Source organism: Chiloscyllium plagiosum, unplaced genomic scaffold (genome assembly GCF_037043375.1).
Source record: "Chiloscyllium plagiosum isolate Xiang-an unplaced genomic scaffold, Cpla_swu_hap1 HiC_scaffold_18, whole genome shotgun sequence".
In the NCBI taxonomy this organism is placed as follows: domain Eukaryota; kingdom Metazoa; phylum Chordata; class Chondrichthyes; order Orectolobiformes; family Hemiscylliidae; genus Chiloscyllium; species Chiloscyllium plagiosum.
Genome location: NW_028270156.1, coordinates 118,547,145 through 118,571,487, shown reverse-complemented (window position 1 = coordinate 118,571,487; position 24,343 = coordinate 118,547,145). Strand labels below are relative to the sequence as shown.

Below are 24,343 nucleotides of genomic sequence, written 5' to 3'. Positions count from 1 at the left end.
CCAAAGAAGGTAGAAATGTCGACACAGTCAATTACTGTTTCAGGGGTAAAAGGGGAAGGATTTACTGTTCCAGTATTTGAACCTATGATGACAGAATGTCCTAAGGATAGGGTCACAGGGGAACAGTTGTATATCCCTGATATAGGAAGTAACTTACTAGGGAGAGATTTAATTATCCTCTCCGGACTGGAGATTTGAATTCAGGAAAAAGAATTAGTTGTACAAATGGCAATGTTGACAGAAGATGTGTAGAGAAAGGGAGACCCAATTATATGGGCTAGAGAAGGGATTCGTGGAAAAGTACAAATCCGTCCCCTAGAAATAAGTTCAAAAAGGAAAGTGGTCGTTGTTTATGAGGAACAATATCCCATTTCCATAGAAGGTAAACGAAGACTGCAGCTAGAAATTGAGGTTCTAGAGATGGAGTGTTGGAGCCATGTATGTCTCCTTACGATATCCTAATTCTACCAGTGAGGAGATCTGATGGAAAGTATCGATTGGTGCAGGATTTGAGAACATTGAATCGAATAGAACAGGTCAGGTACCCAGTGGTACCGAACCCCTACGTTATTAAGTAAGATTCCTCATAACCACAAATGGTTTAGTGTGAGAGATTTAAAGGATGCCTTTTGGGCTTGTCCCTTTAGCGGAGGAAAGTAGGAATTTTTTTGCCTTTGAGTGGGAAGATCTCAAGACAGGACGGAAACAGCAATACCGGTGGACTGCGCTCCCCCAGGGCTTTACGCAATCTCTGAATTTATTTGGACAGATGTTAGAACAAATAGTGAAGAAATTTAACAGCCCCAATGGAACTGTTGCAGTATGTAAACGACCTCTTAGTAACAGGAAAGAGAAGAGAAAGAGTAGTAGAAGCCACTAAAAAAAAAAATGAATTTCCTGGGTCAGCAGGGACTGCGAGTATAAAAAAACAAAATACAATATGTGGAGCGAGAAGTGAAATACTTGGGACATTTAGTGAGGGAAAGCGAAAGATAAGTTTGGAACGGTTAGAGGGATTTCACTGCCCAGGCCTAAATGTGAATTACGTACTTTTTTGGGTTTAATGGGATATTGATTGTGGATTGATTCTTATGCTCAACAGACTAAGAAATTATATCTCAAACTTTTAGAGGAGGAAACAAAGTGTCTGAGTTGTGAAGAAGAGGAAAAATAACTATTTAAGAATTCAAAAGAGATCTGAATCATGCACCATGTTAGCCTTACCTTCTCTAGATAAATCTTTCCAGCTCTTTGCTAACGTAGATAAGGGAGTGGCTATGAGAGTATTAATCCAGAGGTGGGGAGGAATGAAACAGCCAGTAGCATATCTTTCGAATCTATTGGATCCAGTATCCCGGGGGTGGCCTGAGTGTGTGCAGGTGTGGCTGCCACTGCACTGTTGGTGGAGGAAAGCAGGAAACTTACATTTGGGGGAGGCCTAATAGTAAGCACCCCACACCAAGTGAGAACGATCCTAAACCAAAAGGTTAGGCGATGGTTGACAGACTCGCGAGTTCTGAAATATGAGGCAATATTAATAGAAAAGGATTATCTAGTGTTGGTCACAGACACTTGTTTAAATCCAGCTGCTTTTCTTTGGAAAGTGGAAGGAGAATCTCCTCAGAATCAAGGGCACAACTGCCTTGACGATATAGAATACCAAACTAAGGTCTGCATGGACCTGAGAGATGTTCCACTTCATGCAGGGGCCTGACTGAGTATGCAGTTGTAGACGGGACGAAAGGTAGGGTGGTAGAGGCAGGAAGGTTGCCAAATGGGTGGTCAGCTCAGACCTGCGAACTCTTCGCATTGGAAAGAGCCTTTCGGGTGTTTGAAAATAAAGAGGGAGCAGCATACACTGACTCTAAATATACTTTTGTGTTGTGCACACTTTTGGAAAGATATGACAGGAAAGAGGTGTGATAAATAGCCGGGGGAAGGAATTAGCACATGAGGAGCTGATTAAACGGGTCTTGGAGTCCCTATTACTCCAAGCGGTAGTGCATGTAAATTGTCATCAGAAAGGAAATGAACCAGAAGTTAGGGGGAATAGATTAGCCGATAAAGTGGCTAAGGAAGCAGGTCTAGACCCAGAAGGAGTGCTGATTCATTCCCTAATACCTGCTGTCCCTGATCCCCGAAAGCTCCTAAATTTACAGAAAGAGAAGAAAAAGAAATGAAAGATTTAGGGGCTACAAAAAAACAGCAGACGGGCAATGGATGTTATCTGATGGAAGGGAAATGTTAAACAAAATATTGATACGAGAAATTATGGCTGTCCTACACAAAGGCAGCCATTGGGGAGTACAACCATCGTGTGATTTAGTTCTTAGGGAATATTGATGTAAAGGAATACATACAAATGCTAAACAAATATGTGAGGGATGTATAATATGCACAAAGGTAAATAAGGAAGTCTTGAGAAAACAGATCCCGGGAGGAAGAGTCCCGGGATTGAGAACCTTCCAGAGTATACAAGTAGATTATACTGAACTATCCAGAGTAGGAAGACTAAAATATATGCTGGTCATAGTAGATCATCTATCTGGTTCGGTTGAGGCACAACCCCTAGCTACTGCCATTGCGAGTGGGGTGTCTGAAACAATATTAGAGCATTAATTCTCCGATATGGGCTAGTTTACCGTATAGATTCCAACCAAGGAACTCATTTTACCCCAAAATTGTTACAGGAGATAATGAAAGGGTTGGGAATTTCCTGGGAGTTACATGCTCCCTACCACCCACCATCATCAGGAAGGTTTGAGAGAATGAACCAAACACTCAAACGACAGCTCTCTAAATTGATAATAGAAACCAAATGTTTACCTCCAACTCTCTTGTGAGTACGAACAGCCCCAAGGAAAGATTTGGGACTAAACCTATGAAATCATATTTGGATTACCTGATCTGGGAATGAACGGAGAATTGACAATTCCCAAAACTAAAGATTTGTTCTAAAGAAATATATACTGCGCTTGTCCGCCTCTTTGTCTCTCCTCAGGAAACAGAGTTTATTGGCACAAACTCCGCCCCTTGAATTCACCGTTTATCCCATGCGGCCAGGAGAGTGGGTCTTAGCAAAATCATGCACAGAGACTAAATTGTTGCCGGACTGAGATGGGCTGTATCAGGATCCTTTGATTACTGAAATGACAATAAGGACAGCGGAGAAAGGCTGGACTGACTACACTCGGATCAAAGGACCAGTGAAATCTCCAGTTGAGGAAGAAGTCTGGACAGCCGAATCAACGCAAGACCCGCTGAAACTCAGACTGAAGAGACTTAGAGTAACTAATCATACAGTGGCGACGCGAGCGTGGGATTATTTCTGTAGGATTGTGTATTAAGTTTTTTTTGTGCTTCAGCACAATTTTTAGAATGCTGGGGATGCTTAGATTTATGATGCTAGCTCTCTTAATATTGGGATTTTGACAAAAATATATTTTTCATATGTGTTATTAACGGTCCCTAGGTCTGATAATCCGCAAGTAATAGACCTGATGCGTGTAGCTTAGTAAATTGTGGGGATGTAGATAATCAGAGACAGTACCGCTGCTCAGAGATACATCTTAAGTCCTTTGGGGATGGTACTTGGTATAATAGTCTTGTCATAATACACAGGGCCACCTTCTGATCAGCTCTTGATCGTCCCGATAAAGAGTGTAACCCAATATACCTAATGATAAAGAAAACCACATGGCACAAAGCAATTCTCGGGGTCAGGGTGGGTCACCTATGAGATACAATTAGATGAAATATTTGGGACAGAAATGTAAGCAAACGGGAATTATTTCTTGGGCTGTTGTTTTCAAATTAGCGTAGGAAAGGGAAAACGACCAGAACTACTGGAAAATAACATACAACCTTTCACCCTTCCCAATGATCCGAAACTAGTAAAAATTATTGAGACAAAGGACTTGAAACAGACTATCGAAATAGAAATTGGGTACGGGGATGCAAACGCCTGGATTGAATGGGTAAAGTATACTGTAAAAAGTCTGAACAAGAACAATTGCTATGCATGTGCCTCCAGTTGGCCAGTGGCCCAGGTGCTTCCCTTTCCACTCGGATGTAAGCGAGACAGGAAGGGCATGAAATGTATAATAGCCCTGTAACAGGATAAGACTGCATGGAATGATAGGAATTGTACCTCCTTATCTCTGATGTTCGCACCCTTGGAGAATAAAGATCGAAAAGCCCCCCCCCCGGACGTTTTCAGCTGCAGTCGGAAATCACACGATGTGTGTGCATAGACGAGGTACAAGTCAGTCTAGATATTTGGGAGAGCTAAAAGTGTGTACAGAGATTAAGAATGTCACCGAAACGGACAAGGGAGGGAACTACTCAGCACCAAAGGCTCCCCGAACGGATCTGTGGTGGTACAGTGGAGGCAAAATATTGAGACCCACTCTACCACCGGATTGGAGAGGAATATGTGCAATTGTACAATTGGTAATTCCTTTTACCCTGGCATTTGAGAAGGAAAAGGTAGTCGGGAAAAAGGGAAAGAGCAAGAGATCACTGTTAGACACTGCACAATAAAAGCAATATCACAGGATTTATCCCGATTGTGTAGGAGTCCCTAGGAGGGTCCCTGATGAGTTCAAGGCTGGTCATCAGATTGCATCAGGTTTTGAGTCAGCTCTCCTTTGGTAGGCAACAATTAATAAAAATGTACATCGGATAAATTACATTTTCTATAATCAACAGCGATTTATAAATTATACAAGAGATGCGGTTAAAGGAATACCAGAACAGCTTGATGCGACAAGTAGGGTGGCATCGGAAAACAGAATGGCCCTTGATATGATTTTAGCGGAAAAAAATGTGTGTGTGAGTGTGTGTATGAGAGAGATATTCGGAGGAAGCTGTTGCACCTTTATTCCTAATAACACTGCACCTGATGGTTCAATTACTCGGGCTTTAAGGTAATTGACTACCTTAGTAGAGGAACTGGCTGAGAATTCAGGAGAAGACACATCTCTCACGGGATGGCGTGAGTCATGTTTTGGAAAATGGAAGGGGGTGGTGGTTTCTATCCTTACTTCCCTGATAGCAGTAGCCAGGGTGTTGGTCGCAATTGGCTGTTGTATCATGCCCTGTATACGAGGACTCACTCAAAGACTGATTGAGACAACCTTAATAAAACAGATACCCCGAAAATAGAATCAGGCAGAGGAACATTGTCGATTAAATAATGAGGGGATGAGTGAGACCAAGATGGATGAAATCTCCAGAATGATGCTTGCGAATTTTGGGGGCAATGCTTAACAGACAAATGTAGAAGATAACAAATGATAATTAAAGAAAAAAGGGGAAATTTTGGGATATAGGTAAAGTAGTGTCACTTCTGCAATCATAATTATTTATGTAATGTAAATGCACTCACACCAGTGTGTAATTGTTTCAACCAAGAGCTGAGTCAACAAGAATGAAAACTATGTGAAGGAAATATATAATTGTTTTTGCATTAGCTAACATGTGCATACAAGAATGAAACATGCCGGCAACCAATGGTAGATGTTACAGACAACGAGATAAGGTGCCGTGAGGATGTAGGTTACCCAGATATGCTTGTACAAGCAATAGTTATAAGCATCTATTTCCCACTTTTGCAAAAAAACAAAAACAAACCTCAATTAAAAGGTCATTAGAATCAATATGGTTGGGGAAAGGGAAGAAATGTCACAAGTGGGGGATTTAGATAGCAGTGATGGAGGATATACATAACAATGGACCACAGCAGGATGTGGTGAAATGGACAAGTAAAACTTGTAATTTGTTAAGCACAAGGCCGGATAAGGCAAGCGAGAAACAATAGTAATGGGCTCCGGGTTTGGTGTAATGAGTCCTATATAAGATATGTATTTGCTGAACTCTGTGTGCCTTATTCCCGGAACCACACTTCTAAGCGTCTAATAAACAAACTGATTGCTTCAGATCTTGTCTTGGGCTGAAATTATTGAAGTGAGTGAGCTTTGTTTCTCACAGACTGTCATTCAAATTTACTGTGCTTTCTATTCTCTCAAGTTCTTATATTAATTGTTCCTCGTTTTCTTCTTACCTTTGAGACAAGTCTCAAAATTCCGGGCACAATAAAAGCAATATGAATTATAAATTAGTATCTGGACAAAAGAACCAATGAACAACTACATAGACCTCTTGAACATGGGGGATGGGCATTGAGAACAGAGGATCAAAGGTTAGCACTCGTGTCTAACAGTGTTATGCACTTGTGTTTGATTCCATCCTCGGCCACATGTTTGTGTGGAGTTTGCATGTTCTGGTTTTCTCTCACAATCCAAAGATGTGCAGGTTAGGTAAATTGGCCATGCTAAGATGCACGCTCTGTTCAGGGATGTGTAGGTTATGTGCATTAGTCAGGGGTAAATTTCCAGTAATCTGAGAGCAGATGGTGCTGATTGGATTATTCTTTGGAACGTCAGTGTAGACTTGTTGGGCCAAATGGCCTGTTTCCACACAGAAGGGATTCCATAAACTTAGAATTGTGTTTCGCTAAACAAAACTGACATTTATTTAAAAAATGTTGCATTTAAAACTTATCTTTAACTGTCAATTGTCAATCTTGTAAAATATCTCAATGTTACTGAAATCAATGTTCAAGCAAAACACTGCACATAAAGCCACACAAAGATCTTCATGACCATCTAATTACTATTCAGTGGAATAATCACAGTAAATATCTTATTGTTCCTGAGATCAATCCCCACTATCACAGGAAGGATCTGGTTATCATTCCCTTCAAAAAATGCGATCCTTGTCCCTCTGATATTTCAGTTCAGTCGTTATACACCATATTGGTTGTTCAAAGCATAGTTATTCTTTATTATGAATGGCCAAGAGTTCTAACGGCAAGAGATGTTGTTCGATCTGATTTGTTGCCTGTTCGAAAACAAGTTTTCACTATAAATATTGCAAAAAATGTGTTAATTTGGTCTTGTTCAACTGCTGATGCGAACATTTTCAGTTCGTGTTCATTAAACATATTTGGAGAAAGTGAGGAAAGCTGTAGCATTGGAAAAGGGCAGGCACATCCAAAGAGCAGGAGTAGCAACCTGTCGGGCATTAGGCCATCATCAGAAAAGATTCCTGACGAAGGCCTTATGCCCAAAACGTCGATTCTGCTTCTCTTCGAATGCTGCCTGACCTGCTATGCTTTTCCAGCACCTCGCTCTTTTGACATTAGAAATATTTGACTGAATATCCAGAGACAATACTAAACGTTACCTCTGTCAATTTAGTTTACCGTGCTTTCTATTCACTGAAGTTTTCATGTTAATTGCTCCTCTTTTTCTGCTTATATCTGATACAAATTTCAAAATACAGAACACATTAAAATTCACATGAATTATAAATTTGCATTCTCGACAAGAATACCAATGGAAGGCAATATAGAATTCTTGAACAGCCTACACACTTGAATGAAAAAGCCAATTCCTGTTAAAAAAATGTTTCCACGTCTGTATCTTTTTCTCAATTCAATAATCCTGCAAGTAGTTTATAATTGTCAGTTGATCTCTCTGAATGAGTACCTAATCAATGTCAATGTAACAGCTGAAACATTAACAACAGATTGATACCTGTTTGAAGCCAACAAATGTTTGGAATTTACTAGAATTCCAACATAAAACATTCTTGAATCATAATATAAGAAGTGAGATATGTGAGAGATGCGCAAACCTTATTTTTACATGAATAAACTCCAATATTTTCAAAGCATTTCAATCTTACGGCCAAAATGAACAGGTGAATGGAAAAATAAAAACAAGTTTCTGACAATTCATAAACTGAACAACAATCACAAAATCACTTTGATCAAAGGACAGAGTAATATTTAGATGAATCACAACATTTGGTTACAAAGTATGTAATCAGCTGACTGACAAGTAATAGGTGGGAGCATTTGTTAGTTTACTGAAGAAGAAATCAACTTTATTTCAAATATATAGAACGAGAGAATAATATTTAATGAGTTTCAATTTTTAGGACTTGCCCCTTTGCAACAAAAAAAGATCAATCTCATTACTTAGACATCGTAATCTTTAATTCTGCAACATTTTCAAATATTCTCCAGGAACATATAAGCGACAGAATTAGATACAGGTATCCCCACTATCCGAAATTAGAGCGTTATTATGAAACCTTACATAAACTGAAAAAGGCGTAGATCGAAGAAGCATTAATTTATATGGGAACTACCTCCCCTTTTTTCGTAAAAGTAAAAATCCTCTTTAGATTTCTTTCAGTTAGAGAAAACAGGGACAGATGTAAGTCTTTTGTAAAAGCAAAGTGACTAAAGCGAATTTTCCAACACATATTTCTTGGTAACCTGACACAAATAAGTATCAGATTTTGTGATTATTGATATAATAGATAAAAGCACATCAAATGTTGGATTGGAAAACAGTTCAGTCTGTGCTTAGGTACTCTGTAATCACCATTCAGATAGCTCTTGATATATTTCAGGTGAAGGTGGGATTCGAATCCTTCTCTCGGGTCTAGTAATAGAGACACTGCCACAGCTCCACAGGCTCCTTTCATAATGTTCCCACTCAGGACGGCCGTACTGCAATATTATGTTAAAAGTGGTTACACAAATGAAAACTAATCAGCTGTTTATTATAGTAATTCGAATGCGAATTAATTAGATAGTTTCTGTGTGTAATGGACTAGAAATTAAGCAATATTTTACAATAACAATAGAATAAATGAATAATAGTCTTAAATAAAGAGGAATCTCATGACAATTCTTTGAAAGACAAATTGGCAAAACTGCATGATCATTGTGCTTTAATTTTAAAAATGCATCCGTCATTCAATGTGAATATTCAGCCGAAGACAAGTTCCCTTCCTTTCAACAATGTACAACTTCCACAATTTCAAAATGAACAGTCATCGATAAAGGCAGGAACAAGCAGATGTTAATTCTATTTTCTTCACATAAACGTGCGATTAATTTAAGTAAGTTTCATATCTGTAAAAAGGAAACTCGCATTGTGGTTCGAAATACAATAAACGTTTGAATGAAGTGAAATATAATCAAATCAATTCAACCGTGTTTTCTCAGTTAAAATACAGTTCAATATTCAAAGTAGTCGAGTAATTGTACACTGCAATATATTTACATTAATTCAGTGCTGAGACATAATTCCACATTTATACCCCTTACAGTGAAGCAAACTTTTGCCAGGAGTCTGAGCGATAGGGGATGTTTTTAATGAGTACTTCGCTTCAGTATTCACGAGTGAGTGGGACCTTGTTCCTTGTGAGGACAACGTGAAAAAGGCTGATATGGTCGAACTGGTCGATGTTAAGATAGAGACTGTGCTGAAAATATTTAAAAATCATGGGGATAGATAAGTCCCCTGGGCCAGAAAGGATATAACTTAGGTTGTTATGAGAAGGGAGGCAAGGGAATATTGTGTTTTGGCAATGATCTTTGCATCCTCACTGTTCACTGAAGTCATACCAGATGATTGGAGGGTGGCAAACGTTATTCCCTTATTCAAGAAAGGCATTTAAGATTATCCTGGGAATCATCGATGAGTCAGTCTTACATCAGTTGTGGGCAAATTATTGGAGAGGATTCTGAGAGACAGGATTTATGATTATTTGGAAAAGCATAGATTGATTTGAGATGGTCAGCATGGCTTTGTGAGCGGCAGGTTATGCCTCACAATCCTCATTGAATTATTTGAAGTTGTGGCAAACACATTGGTGCGGACTGTGTAGTGGATGTGGTGTATAAGGATTGTAGCAAGGTGTTTGATAATGTTCCCCATGGTAGGCTCATTTTGAAAGTAATGAGGCATGGGATATAGGGAAACATGCCTGGTTAGATAATAAATTGGCTGACCCCATAGAAGACAGGGTGTGATTAAATAGATAGTTTTCAGCTTGGAGCTCGGTGACGAATGGTGTTCTGAAGGGATTAGTTCTGGTAGCTCTGCTCTTTGTGATTTTTACACATGACATGGCTGAGGAAGTGGAAGGGTGAGTTAGGAAGTTTGCCAATGACACGAGGGTTGGTGGAGTTGTGGAGAGTGTGGAGGGCTTTTGTAGGTTGCTAGAGGACATTGACATAATGCAGAGCTGGGCTGAGAAGTGGCAGATGGAGTTCAACCTGGGAAAATGTGAAGTTATTCATTTTGGAATTTCAAATTTGAATGCATATTTTCAGATTAAATGCAGGATTCTTGACAATGTGGAGCAACAGAGGGATCGTGGGGTGCACGTCCACACATCCCTCATAGCTGACATCCAAGGTGATATGGTTATTAAGGCGGTGCGTAGTGTGTTAGCTTTCATTAGCAGGGACATTGAGTTTAAGAGCCATGAGGTTATGCTGCACCTCTATGGATCCCTGATGAGACTACACTTGGAATATTGTGTTGTGTCCTGTTCACCTCATTAGACATAGGATACAGAAGCTTTAGAGAAGGTGCAGATGAGATTTATCAAGATGATGCCTGGACTGGAAGGCATGTCTTCTGAATAAAGGTTGACGGAGCTGGGGCTTTGGTCATTGCAGTGAAAGAGGATGATAGTTTACTTGATAGTTTTGTGTAAGATGATGAGAGGCATAGATAGAGTGGATAATGAAAGACTTTTCCCCACAAAGTGGCATAATTTTAAGATGCATGTGGGAAGTTTTGGGGAGATGTCAGAGATAGTTTCTTTATAGATAGTGGTGAGTGTGTGGAATGCACTGCCAGTGTGGTAGTAGATTCAGATCCATCAGGGACATCTAAGCATCTCTTGGAGAGGCACATGGATGATAGTAAATGAAGGGCATGTTGGTTAGTTTGATTTTAGAGTACGATAAAAGGTCGGAACAACATCGTGGCCAAAGTGCCTGTACTGTGCTGTACTGTTCTATATTCTATGGATTGAAATGAACAATTATTATATATTAGCAACATATAGATTTTCAAAATTCTATTAGCATACTTACCAATAATGATAAATTTCATCTTGCTATTTGACTGTGCTATCTGCAAAAATGAACAGGAATTGTGGCAGGGAAAATTAATTAGGTTTTTCTAAATTTATAAGGCTGGGATTACACAGATCATTCAAATAAGCAAAAGTCATATTTTTAACAGTGCGCGTTGCATCAGAAATAATGGATTCTTTTGTAGGTGTGTTGATTGCAAATAATATGGATTTTTATATTACTGTATAAGAAGTAGGAAAGATTGGATTAAATTCAGATATAAACTTCACTGTAGTTGTTAGCAAGACTAAACTAAAGCATACTATAATTAGTGTCATGCAAATGCCTTAACAATTACTGTTAGAATCCTGAAAAAAGGATATTATGCCATTTTTCAAACAGTCAATAAATTAAATTGTGAACCTCAGTATACTTGTTACCCAAACCAATTATTATGCTATTATTGTAATGGTAATGACTTGATAACTAATGCTAAAACCTAAACAGATAAATTGGTTCAATACTTTGTCAGCATGTTGCTCTGAAATTGATTGGATATTTATTAAGATCGGTAAACTGAGGGACAAAATATAATAGCTCACTTGATAGAATTGAAGGAAAAAATGAGACAGTGTTTATTGAACAGAATTGTTTTTATTTAAAAATGCAGTTGATGCAAGAATAATATATTTTCCTCCATTGGTTTTCTTGTAGAGACATATTTTTTTTTAATTGTCCTGATTCAAGGTTGAGACAGTTGTGTTAGAGTCTGCAAAGGGATGAGTGAGAGAGAATGAAATTCTAAAAAAAAGCAGAAAGGAAAGGAACTGGCTAACAGAGGAGCTCCAACTGTAGTGTTTCACCCTGCTAGCATCGTATTGCGTGAGCTGGAATGCAGTCTAGTCAATCAACAAGCTGACACAGTCATACACACAGAATCATAGCTTACAATGTCCTAGACACCATCGTCACCATCCTTGTATAATCTGTCCCACAGGCAGGACATGGATGCAACTGAAATGCTGGAACATGCAGGGTAATGGACTAAGATCTGCAGAATGTGATCAATGTGATTTATTTGACATTTCTCCAGAATATTAAACTCCAGTCCAATTTGAAAAGTTAATAGCGTAATCAGACTTGAACTACAAATGGCAGAAAACAAATGATCACAAAGTTACAGCACACTTGGCCAATCCTGGGTATGTGTTGGCTGTAATAGAACTCGAGGTAAAAACAATGACTGCAGATGCTGGAAACCAGATTCTGGATTAGTGGTGCTGGAAGAGTGCGAGCAGCAGCAGAGTTTAAAGGAAACCAAAAGGCTACAGCTAAGGTGAGACGGTTTGTTTTAAAATTACTTACCGGTAGCGGACAGCAGTGTTTTTTTTCCTTCTCTTCACAGAAAGAGCGGGTGCAGCAAGGGGAAGTGACGAAGACCAGAGGGGCTGCCGGGACCCGGAAGCAGGTATAACGTAAGCTTACCTGGGTAGGTTTTCCCCCTATAAAAGCGTGCAGGAGAATAAAATTATTTCGTTACGACTTCCCTCTGATATCTTCATGCTGATGATCCTGATCAAATATTGCATCTCTAAATGAAGATCAATTTTCTCCTTCCTATTTTCCCCAGTAGTTATCTTGACACTGATCTGATACTCACTGATCTCCAGTTACCTAGTCTACCTCCACCCCATCCTGTAAAGGCTCCAGTCCTCTAGCACCTCCCATGTGACAGGATCCTTCTTAAACATTTGAGTCAGTGCCTTTCCTCCCTTGTCTCCAACAGCAGCCTGTGAAACAACTCGTCCAGACCTGGGGACTTGTCCAATTTTATACCAGCCCAAACCATCAATCCCTGCTCGCATCTTATATCAATCTGTTTAAGAACTTCCCAGTCCATCTTGTTGAACTAAGTATCTGTCTCCTCATTCTCCCAAGTAAAACAGATGGGAAGCTCTCATGTCACAATCTATCAATGTTTTCCAGCTTCGCACACAGATTGCCCTCTTGATTTCTAATGGGCTGTGATTGTTCCCTGGTTATTCTGTTCTGCTTGATGTTCTTGTGGAATATCTTGAAATCCTCGCTAATCATGCTCACACTTTTCAATGTCCCTATGTTCGCCACTCCCCTCTGAGTGATATTTTGAAAGTTTCATTTAGATCACCTCTCATTCTCTGAAACTCTACAGCATACAGGCGGAGTTCCCTCATTGCCATCCGAGGGATTAATCTGGAAAATGTCCATTCAGTATATGAGATCAGTATGATTTACTTGGATCAGGAAATCAAAGCTGTACTCAATACTCCAGGTACAGATGAACCAACATTCTGTGTCACTGGTGCAGAACATTTTTACTCCTAGTCGGTGCAAGTTACTTCAGAAGCTGGAATCTGTAGTGAAACCAACACATGCTGGAGATCACAGTGAATCAGATATCATCCATGGAGAGAGAGAGCACAGAGCTTTTTATCGTCTATATTCTGATTCCCTTCAAACAAAGGGAAACTTAACTTTTACCTTCCCCCATTTGCATATGTTCATCTCAATACAATTTTCTATATTGTTTTAGGGATAACTTACTATTTGAATTCTTTAACAATCCTCCTGATATCCAACTAGACCACATCTACTGGTTGACCATTGTTTATATCGGCAAGAGACATCTTCAAGCAAAAATTTGGTAAATGTTGCCGTCCCTTTCAGAAAACTAGCATAATTCTCTAGACTATGTTATAACTTTCCAAGTGTCCAATATAACATTCTTTATAATAAATTCCGACAGATTCCCCACTGTTAACAATAAGTTAGCTGGTCTGTAGTTCATTCTCCCTCTTCTTCACTTTGTAAATCCTTAGAATGCATTTATAACTTTCCAAATTGAATACGGAAAAATATAATGATTCCCATTGCAATTATTATCTCTATTTCTACTTTCTCTGAAATTCTGGTATGAAGTACATTTGGTCCGTCAGACTTATCAATAGAGTTATGTTTTCAAATGCTACTCGTCACTGATTTTAGTCTTTAGTTACACAAGTCCCATGGTCACTTGGTATTTCTGGGAGATATTCTGGACCCTCCTCCATGAACACAGATATAAAATAACTGTTTAGTTTCCCTATCATTTTTCTGTTCTCGCAATAAATTATTCTGTCCACATATTCACTGTTCCACATTTGACCTTGTTTTTTATTTTCCTTTCAAATATTCATAGAGGTGTTTCGTCAGTCTTTTTGTTTCTGGTTAGTTTGTATTGCTGTTCTCTTTATACTTTACTTATCAGTTTATCAGTCCTCTTTTGTTGTGCCCAAAAGTTCAATGAATGCACAATGTATGACCCTTTTCTAAGGCACTTTCTTCGATCTAATATAATTTTTAACTTCTTTTGTTCACCATCGTTGAGTCACCTTTGACTTTTGCGAATTATGCCTTGGAGGGATATATGTATATTACAGACCTTATAGTGCTTCTGTAAATAACATTTAGTCATTTTAATGTACTTTCCAAATTCACTAAAGCCAACTTTATTCTTGTATCTTAATGGCTTGCACGACTCAGGTATATGCCCGTAATATAAGACATCATGTAAAATTCAATATATTAATGTCACTATTCTCCCAACGATCCTAAGAGCAAAGTATTCGATTTGCTTTTCTGATCACACAATACCAATTCCAAAATTTCCTGATCTACAGCCCAGTACTCAACATACTACTAAAGCAACCCGGCTCATACACACTCAACATTAACATTCACTTGGGTAAACATTGGTAGATGTAACTTGAAGCTGCCCATTATTACCGCAGTACCAACAAATATGTATGTCTAACTTCCTGTTTTATAACATAGCCACCATTTGTATTGCAGCTTTCAATTTGATACGTAACTCTCATGAATGTTTGCTTCTCCTTGCTGTTTCTAAGATCACCTCAACAGATTCTGTGGAATCTGAGTGACGTGGGCTCTGGCGAGGTTAATGGTAGATTCAGGCGAGATGTTCGGCGAGGCATATCTCAACATGGATATTATCTCACCACATCTAACCCGTTCTTCTCAAGCGGCATTGTAAGATTTTCTCCAGATCACCCGTTATAGTGGTGTAGTAGAGAAGGACAATGATCTTTCAGCAATGCTGTGTATTCCCCAGAGACCTGAGACTGCTCTAACCTGGGTGGGAACCTTATAGCAGGCTGGTAAAGTGCTACTGCTGCTGTACAGGATCTTCTTGAGATCACATCTGGAGTCGTGTGTACAGATGTAATCTCCTCACTGAGGAAAGGATATTGTACATAACTCAAAGATTGTTCCCTCAACTGACTTCTGCAACAAAGGTGTTAATCATCGAATCTCTCCAGTGTGGAAGCAGACCATTTGACCCATCGACAACACACTGATACTCCGAAGATCATCCCATGTAATCCTCACCACCCACCCCACCCAATCTTTATAACCTGGCATTTTCCATGACTGATGCGCCTAGCTTCCACATCCTCGGATATTATGGGTAATTTAGCTTGGCTAATCCACCTAACCTGCATATCTTGGGACTGTGGGAGGAAACTGGAGACTGAAATTGAACTAGGATCGCTGGTGCAGTGAGACAGCAGTTCTAACCACTGAGCTACCCAGTGTGGACAACAAAACTTGCCTGCATATTTCAGCCCTTGAAAAGTAGCATTTTTGAGCAGGGAGATTCCATAAGTCCCCAAAACTGTGACTGAACGACAGGAGGAGAACATTGAGATCTTGAACGGCTTGATCAGGAACAGAACCAGGACATGCAAGTCCATTGAGACTATAATGTATGAACACCAGGAGGACATTCCGCCCAGCGAGTGTGTGAAGCAGGAACAGAATGAGTCCAATCAGCCACACATGCCTCTTACACAGCAATTGGAACAGATCTTTTACAGCCTTGTGCCTGTTACACAGGAATTGTGCAACGGAACATAATGGTTATAGAAAGGGAAGAACTTCGAATAACCAGCTTCACTCGGGAATGATAAGTGGTGAGAAACTTATTGGGATTGAAGATTGTTAGGATGCGTTACGACAGAGTTAATAACAGGAGATTTCCAAAGTCAAGCCACAATCCTGCACAGTCAACATATTATGGGTAATTTAGGAAGGATAAATCATGTTTGAATGATTTCACTAACTTTCTTTAAAAAAAAACGTAACACGCAAGGTGGATAATGGGGGTTCTACAGATGTATTATATCTGGACTTCCAGACATCAGTGCGTAACGTGTCGCAAAAGATTATTATGCAAGGCAAAAACACTTGGGATTAGGAACAATTTACTTGCTAGGGGAGAGGATTAGCTAACTAGTAAAAGTCATGACATGGAGCCGTTTGATTTGGACTCGGTTGGACAATGTCAAAAATGAAATGAATCCCATTAGAGTCCAATGGGTTTATTTGTAAACACAAGGTTTCATTGTGCTGCTCCTTCATCAGGTATAAGCGACAGGAAAATCTTAAACACAGATGATATAAGGAAAAGATCAAAAGGTTATACAACTCATGCACATGAATTGTTCATACACCTAAGATGGCTCTTAAATACTTAATCAGTTAGAATGGAGGTGCGAGTTTGATTGGTTAATATAAAAATTGCCGAATTTATTTCAAGTCACTGCCTTGAGATACCTTCAGATATTATCAATGTAAATGAAGTAACACGTGCGGTCAGACAATGTATTCTAAGCTTGACGCCTTGTTTGGACTCTGTCTGTGTCTTGACCTGGAGTTAGACTGGTTTTATTTACAAAGTACGATTTGTAAAATAACACATTGACTGAATATATACAAATTGTATGTTTTGGAATAAAATAAAATGTATCTGCAAATACAAATGGGAAAATGTAAATTCAACCCATAGATTTATATGTGCATTCGTGTGTGTGCGTGTGCATATGTGTGAGAGAGGGGCGTGTCTGTGTGAAGGGAAGAGAGAGACATTATCTGTATGTCAGAGACAGTGAGGTGGAGTATGGGTGTGAGTGCGGGAGGGAGAGAGAGTGGTTGTGTGTGCATGTGTGTGTGACAGAATGGAGTACGTGTGTGAAATGTGAGAGAGGGTGAGTGTGAGTGTGTGCGAGGGGCAGAAAGGGAGAATGTGCATCAATGTATGTTATAGGTAGAGTGAGAGGGTGTGCTTGTCCAGGCTAAGACACAAACAGATATGGCTGATCCCTTTCCCCACGCACACTCTCTCCATGGTTTTCAGAGCTTCCCCTCTCTGCAGCCTCTGCTCCATTTGTTGTTCATGTTACAGAGCCAGATGCTGTTACTACAGTCCCATGCTATGTCCCGAGCTGGGACACTAAATCTTCCGGTCTCCTGAAATGTCTGAAGCAGCTTACAGCACAACTTCTAGCAAACAATCCCCAGTACCTCCACTAACAGGAGGAAGTCAGAGTCGCCTCAGCTACAAGTTAGGTGCCTTGTCCTTTACAATTATACTCAAGGACCTTCCTTGCGTTACTGACCGTACCATCAACTGAGAGGGACAAACAGAGGCATTCCATGGGAAGGCGCATACCAAGATTCAAACACGTGAATCAAAGCTCCTGGAACACCCTTGTCCATAGGGTATCACATGGGACACATTGAGAAGTGAGGAACAGCCTGACACACACTATTTCAATGTTTCTGAGCTTCACCATGCCGATACACGAGGGAATCAAAAGCCAATGCCAGGGAAAGACGCGGAAAAAAAAACAAATAATTAATTAACAGATAACTTGGTGAAAATATGTTTAAGGAGATGGAGGGATTGTATCAACTGGATAAGTGAGACAACGGTGGGCCCAATCACAAGAATGCAAACATTGAATAAATACATTGCTAAATCAGCTGAATTGGTCTATTGTCTCCAATTCTAAATCTGCTTCACAGAACCAGCCCAGACACCTTAAATTGGGGTAAGGTAACGGCCAAGATGGAGAGCTGTGCAGACCGTGCTAGTGGATTACTCCATAAACCGGACTATCTGCACAGCATGGGGAGCATTGCAAACCTCTGCCAGGATATTGCAACCTCCACCACCACCCTATGTCTGGACATTTGAGTCAATTTTGTATCCAAATGGCTAGTTTTCCATGTATTTCATATGAAGCAACCTTGTTAAACAGATGACCATGCACAATGTTGTTCAACACCTTACTGATGTCCATCTCGCCAATGTGCAACTCTCTACCTCAGTTAATCTTTTTAGTCACTTCTTCAAAAAAATTCAGTCAAGTCAGTGAGACACAACATTGCTTGCACATTTCCATGTTGACTACCCCTAATCCGTCGTTACCTTTCAAATTGCGTGAAAATCCTATGCCTCATTATCCCCTCCAACAACTTACCCGCCACTGCCGTTATACTCACTGCTTTTCCTTATTACCTTTCTTAAATTCCTTAAGTTATGGCACCACGTTAGCCAACCTCCAGTCTTCCGGCACTATACCTGTGGCTATGGATGATAGCACGAGGCCCAGCAATCACTTTCCTAGCTTCTCACAGAGATCTAGCGTACATCTAATAAAAGTCAGAACAGTTTCCTTCCTTTGCATGTTTTGAGACCTCCAGCAGCTCCTCTGTGATACAGACACTTTCGAAGATGTCATTACTTATTTCCCAAATTATTTAGCTTCCATATCCTCCTCCACAGTAAATATTGATACAAAATATTCGTTCAGTACCTCCCCCATTTCCTGTGGTTCTGCATATGGGCAGGCTTGCTGATGTTGAAGGATGCCCTATTCTTTCCACAGTTACTGTTTTGTCCTTGACGTATTTGAAGAAGCCAAAGCTATCACATGTCCCCTTTTTTACGCGTGCAATTTCCCTCTTAAGTATACTATTGTTGCCTTCAGACTCTTCTATTGAATCACTTTAAATCAGGAATTAAGAGGCAAATGCTGACCATTCCAGTTTCGAAAAAATCCATCTGGTTCACTGATACCCTTTAAGGAAGCAAACTGCCATGCTTACCTGGTGTGGTTTACATGTGACTCCAAACCCACAGCAATGTGGTTGACTGTTAACTGCTCTCTAGGCAATTAGGGATGTGTAATAGATGTTTGCCTAGCCAGGGACGCCCTTATCCCATGAATGCATTAAGAAAAAAACCCTCAATTCCTGCTGTCTATAACTGACATATTCTTCCTTCTTATCCGTGACCAGAACCTCAATTTCTCCAATTCTCCAGCATTCCTTACACGTACCAGCCTTACCCTTCAACCTAAGCGGGACATACTGTCTCTTTACTCCTGACAACACATTTTTGAAGGCTTCTCACTTCACAACTGACCAATTTCTCTGCGAATATATATCCCAACCGACGTTAACATTTTCATTGAGGAGGACAGAGGGATTGTCTGCATGAGGCTGAGCTAAATGATGCTATCTTATCAAACTCACCTCATTAACTATCCACCCCACCCATGGAGTCCCTCTTATTCAATGCCAGCCCGACTCTACATTCATCATGGCTGGAGGTTCTCACCATCGCCCAGATGCCCCCGATACTCCGCGACTCCTGGCATTGGTGCCATCTTTAAAAGTCCAATGGTCACATGGTTGTGATTTCTCAAGTTGGAGCTGCCCTCCATAGTTTATCCTGAACATGGCAGATACGTGGAAATTATACCACAGTTTGTCGACTGGGGCCCGCAGATCCTGGTAGATTGGCTAGTACAGAGAGGGAAATTCTCTTTCCAAAAGGCGGGCCACACCACCAGACCCACCAATCATGGTCTGAGCTCAGAGCAGTATCTGCGGTCTGAAGAAATGTCCAGCAATAGAGGACAAGCATCGATTACCTTCCCCACTCTGTCAGGATAAGATCACCGTATTTTCTATACTCCCTCACAGTCACTGTTTATCTGTTATAACACCTACCCCGGAACAAAACCTATGCCCCAACACTCTCACTGCTGCTTGCAGCACCTTCCGTTTCTCTCTTTTACCCCTCTACTATATCTCCTTCATTAATAGCACTGCATGGATACAACACTCTTGAACAACTCCCTTTGGACAAGTCACCATCTCACCCACCAATCCCCCCCCACTTTCACCAGCACTGACAGTAGTATAACCCACTCACACCTTCACTGAATCCTTCCCCGTCTCCTATTCCAGAAGAAACAGCTCGGAATAGAATAGAAAGTGCGAATCTGGGTAGTGGAGTGGTCGATATCCACCTCCCCCCGCCCCCTATATTTGTGTGTCTGTATTTTTCTCTGTGAGTGTCTGCGTGTGGTTGCAGGTCTGGCAGTCTCTGTGGTACTTAAAATGACATAATCTCTCTCTTATCTGGCCACCACACCCTACTTCAGTGATGGTGGCAGAGGGCGATAACCTTCGATGATTCAGTCTGAGTGGGAGATAAGGCAGCAGCTCACAGCACTATTCAAACTGACAGCACCATCAACACACACACCTTCCCGCCCGCTACACCCCCGCCCCCCCCCCCCCCCCCCCCCCCCCCACACACACACACACACACAATGCTGGTAGATGGAGAGTTGCAAATATACTTGGCGTTGTCCGAATGGAAATGCTCACCTCGGAGTGAACCATTTTGTCAGGAGATGACATCAATTGATTTCTGTTTCTGTGATTTGCAATGCTTAAAAATTACGTGGAAACGTATTGAAAATTCCCAAAAAAGGCCTGGTAGTGTTGATAATGACGCAGGGACAATATCGCTTAGTATCAGACAAAACTGCTCTGTGTTTCCAAAGATATTATTTGAAAAAAATCAAACGAACGTGTAATTTAAGAGATTCACAGCAAAGGATTTGCTGTCGACTCAGAACCAAAAACTGTGACACTGATGCAGTGGCGTGGGGAGGCCAGCAGAGGGATGAATCCAATCATAAAACTGAGTGGTTCGCACACCCTCTCTCAGGATTAGAGATGTTGGCCTTACAAACCTTCCGAACATTCCGTGGAAGAATAAAGGGAGTGATAGATAATTTTCGTCTCCATGGAGACGATGTTCATGAACTGGATAGATACAATTTACCTTATTGGAGTTTATATATACAGAAGTCATATTTAAAAAGCAGAGTTCATAGTGTAACTGTAAAATCTTTAGGTCACCCTCAGTGTGAGCATTGTGTGTAATCCTTGCCCCCATTCTCCACCAAAAACATGTAAAGAAGTTAAAAAGGGCACAGACGCTGTTCCCTGGATAGCAAGATATTAGAAAGCCAAGTGGCGTTGTTTACTGAGACATAAAAATATCAGATAGGATACAAAAGGTTTAATCGGGATGATAGAAAGAATGAAGGAGTTTATACACGAGATTTGGAAATCCTGGAGCAGAAACATGCAAGTTTATATGTAAACAAATGAGATTTTCACATAACGCGAGGTTTGAATGACTAAATCAGGGAAATTCCCTCTTTCGAGTGTAACAATAACTTTAGTTAGAGCTTCAAAACCATTAGTGAATGATTAAGAAAGGTTTGGATGAGAGTTTCTTCCACTCAATAAAATTATTTAAATCGTGAATGAATTTACAGAAATAAAGCGTAGAAGCTGATTTCACAGTGATTTAAAAGATACACGAGCAAACATACAAGGATGGAATTTACCATTGAGAGAAAGTCAGTGGGGTTGCGTAACAATTTCGAATTTGGTTGACTTCAGACACAAAGACATTTCATGAACACGTACAACTGAATGAGATTGAATATAAAATGTTCATGGGTTGGTAAGGTGTGACGTATTATTCAAGGTGAAACTCTGTAAATGGAGCAGATGTCCTAATATAACTGCAGACAGAGGTTACATCCTAATGAATAGGAACTGAACCGTCACTTGGAGATGCAACACCTACTTTAAAGCTTTGACCACATTCACATGATGTTATGTATATTTCGTACATTCTTAACTCCACCCAAGAAATCCACCAAGAAGACTCTGTCCTTTTGTATTGTTAAACCTCTATACTTCTCTGCAGCACGCCATTGAAGATAAAATATGCTCAGACCAAAATTCAATTCAATACAATATTCAAACGGTCATATGTAATTTATTTTTTATTATTGCAATAACCTTTGTGAGTTTGCAACAAACTGCATAACATGAAACCAGATCAACATCTATTTTCCCGGAATTTAACGCAGTGCACATGGGAAACGTTATCCATCTGCTGAAAATTCACCTTCGGCTCTTTCTCCACGCATGTCTCTACACTTTTTAAATGCTTGCAGTATGTTTGTTGATCAAGGAATCATTATCCAGAAAAGGTCGTTTCTCAATCCACAAACACGGGTATCTTCCCATAAACTTGGCTTTGCTCAATATCACCTTTTATCCGTACGCCTCAACACAGACGACAAATTGAAGCTGCTCCATGTGATGCTCAAACGTAAAACTTCGGCACAGCACAGCCCACTATACTGGAACAGAAATACCGTGCACTGGTCACCTGCAGCACAGGAGCAACACATTAATGCTTACCTCCACAATCCTGGTTTTACCTTAACGTTTGGGAAACCGAATTTCTCTGATTCCATGGCTAGTAACGGGGATTGTACGATCATCTTCACCAGTAGTTCTGGCCCCGAGTGAGGAAAGTGGTGAGCTACTCATTGCAAAGATGGGTAGATTGTTGAAATATACAATTTCGACATTTGCCTTCCCTATGAGCACTTCATTTCGTTTTTCATCTGTAGAAATCTTAAAATCTTCATCTTGAACAGACGCAATGACACATTTCCATTGGATCTCTGGCATCAAATTCCAAAGTGTAAACTCCCTCTGAATTCTTCCACTGCAGTCCGCTGTGTGGGAAGTGTTCCTGTTGTGGGAAATACACTTCCCCGTGTGTCAACTGCTGGTCCCAGCATGCGCTCTCGCACTGCACTCATTTTCCATCTGACACTTGCTCACTGTTTTGCTGTGATCATACAGTGACTTGGTGTCGCACGGCCCAGGAAACTGATGCAGATCAAGGTTTTTGCATTGTTGAGTTCAATTGTCAGTTTAGCCTTATTTAGGATTTTGAAATTGTCTGTCCTAGACACAAGTGCATGTCAAACATATCTGAGTGGAAGAAAGGTGTTCCGAATAATGACATTGAGCACTATGCACTCTACTCCAGTCTGGCAAACAATTCCTCACAGGCAATTTAATAAACAATAGACAATAGGTGCAGGGACAGGCCATTCTGCCCTTCGAGCCAGCACCACCATTCAATATGATCATGACTGATCATCCTCAATCAGTATCCTGTTCCTGCCTTATCCACATAACCCTTGATTCCACTATCCTTAAGAGCTCTATCCAACTCTTTCTTGAAAGAACACCTCCTACTGTCTCGGGTTCTTCATTCCATTGACTTCAAATCTTCACAGAATTCAACAGACCTTGTTACATAGTCATTTCTTCATTTTTGTTCAGACCACTGTGAGCAGAGTGTCACAGTGCGAATGCGCTTGCCCCACAACCCAGATGACAGACAATAGTCTTGGAACCGTACTGTGCTATTTATGATTTCACCAAAACAAGGGAGAAATGTCTGCTGCTCTGCATAATTTATGCAATTCATTTATTCATAAGGATACAGGTGTATGTGACGAGGTGGCCGAGAGGTTAAGGCGATGGACTGCTAATCCATTGTGTTCTGCACGCGTGGGTTCGAGTCCCACTCTCGTCGGTGCTGTCAGTGATTTTCAATGTTGCTATTTTTGGATGATCACAACTGTCTTACTGAAATTGGAACTGCAATATCAGTTTGTATGCATCGACGCTATTATAAAATCTCAAAGAATAATTTGGTCCTGTTGCCTAAACTGCATTGAAATGTAGATCGCATTGGGATATTGAAAAGGAACGAGACTTTCTTTTACAAGTCAAGCTGCTGTGACCTTTTATCGTACGAAAGAGATCCAGGAAAGCCAAATAACAAGAGATGTGAAGGGCATGTTTATGCAGTGGGATTCTTAATGATTATTTTGTCAAATGAAATCTGGAGCAGGTTGAGTAGAAGTGGTTCATCTTGGTGAGAAGAGCACAAAATAATGGAGATATTTCAAAAGGAGCAGGGCGTGGGTGTAGGGCCATCGAGAACTAGCTGTAAATGTACAGTAGAGAATTGCCGATGTGGGTGCTGTGCATGGGCACGGAAAGACTTACACATTGGTCTCGCCCTCGCCCCTTGCTCTCGCCATTGATGAATGCTGGACATAAGGCCTAAATACAAGATGTGGGAAGCGAGTCCCTCTCGTTCTGCACACACTGGAAGCATCACATTGAACTATGAAAAACTGGAGAAGTCAGCATGTTAACTGTAGGGGCTGAACCTAAACTGTGGATCAATAACCACAGATTCATGCAGCATAAACATGAAAAATGATTTAAAGTGTCTTT

The 24,343-nt window shown here is 40.4% G+C and overlaps 1 non-coding gene across 1 annotated transcript; it reads left to right on the top strand.

The window, feature by feature from the left end:
- The first annotated feature begins 23,548 nt into the window (after nt 1-23,548).
- On the top strand, nt 23,549-23,630 carry trnas-gcu (transfer RNA serine (anticodon GCU)). The gene has a single exon. It is a non-coding gene; the product is annotated as a tRNA-Ser (tRNA).
- Nucleotides 23,631-24,343: the final 713 nt, after the last annotated feature.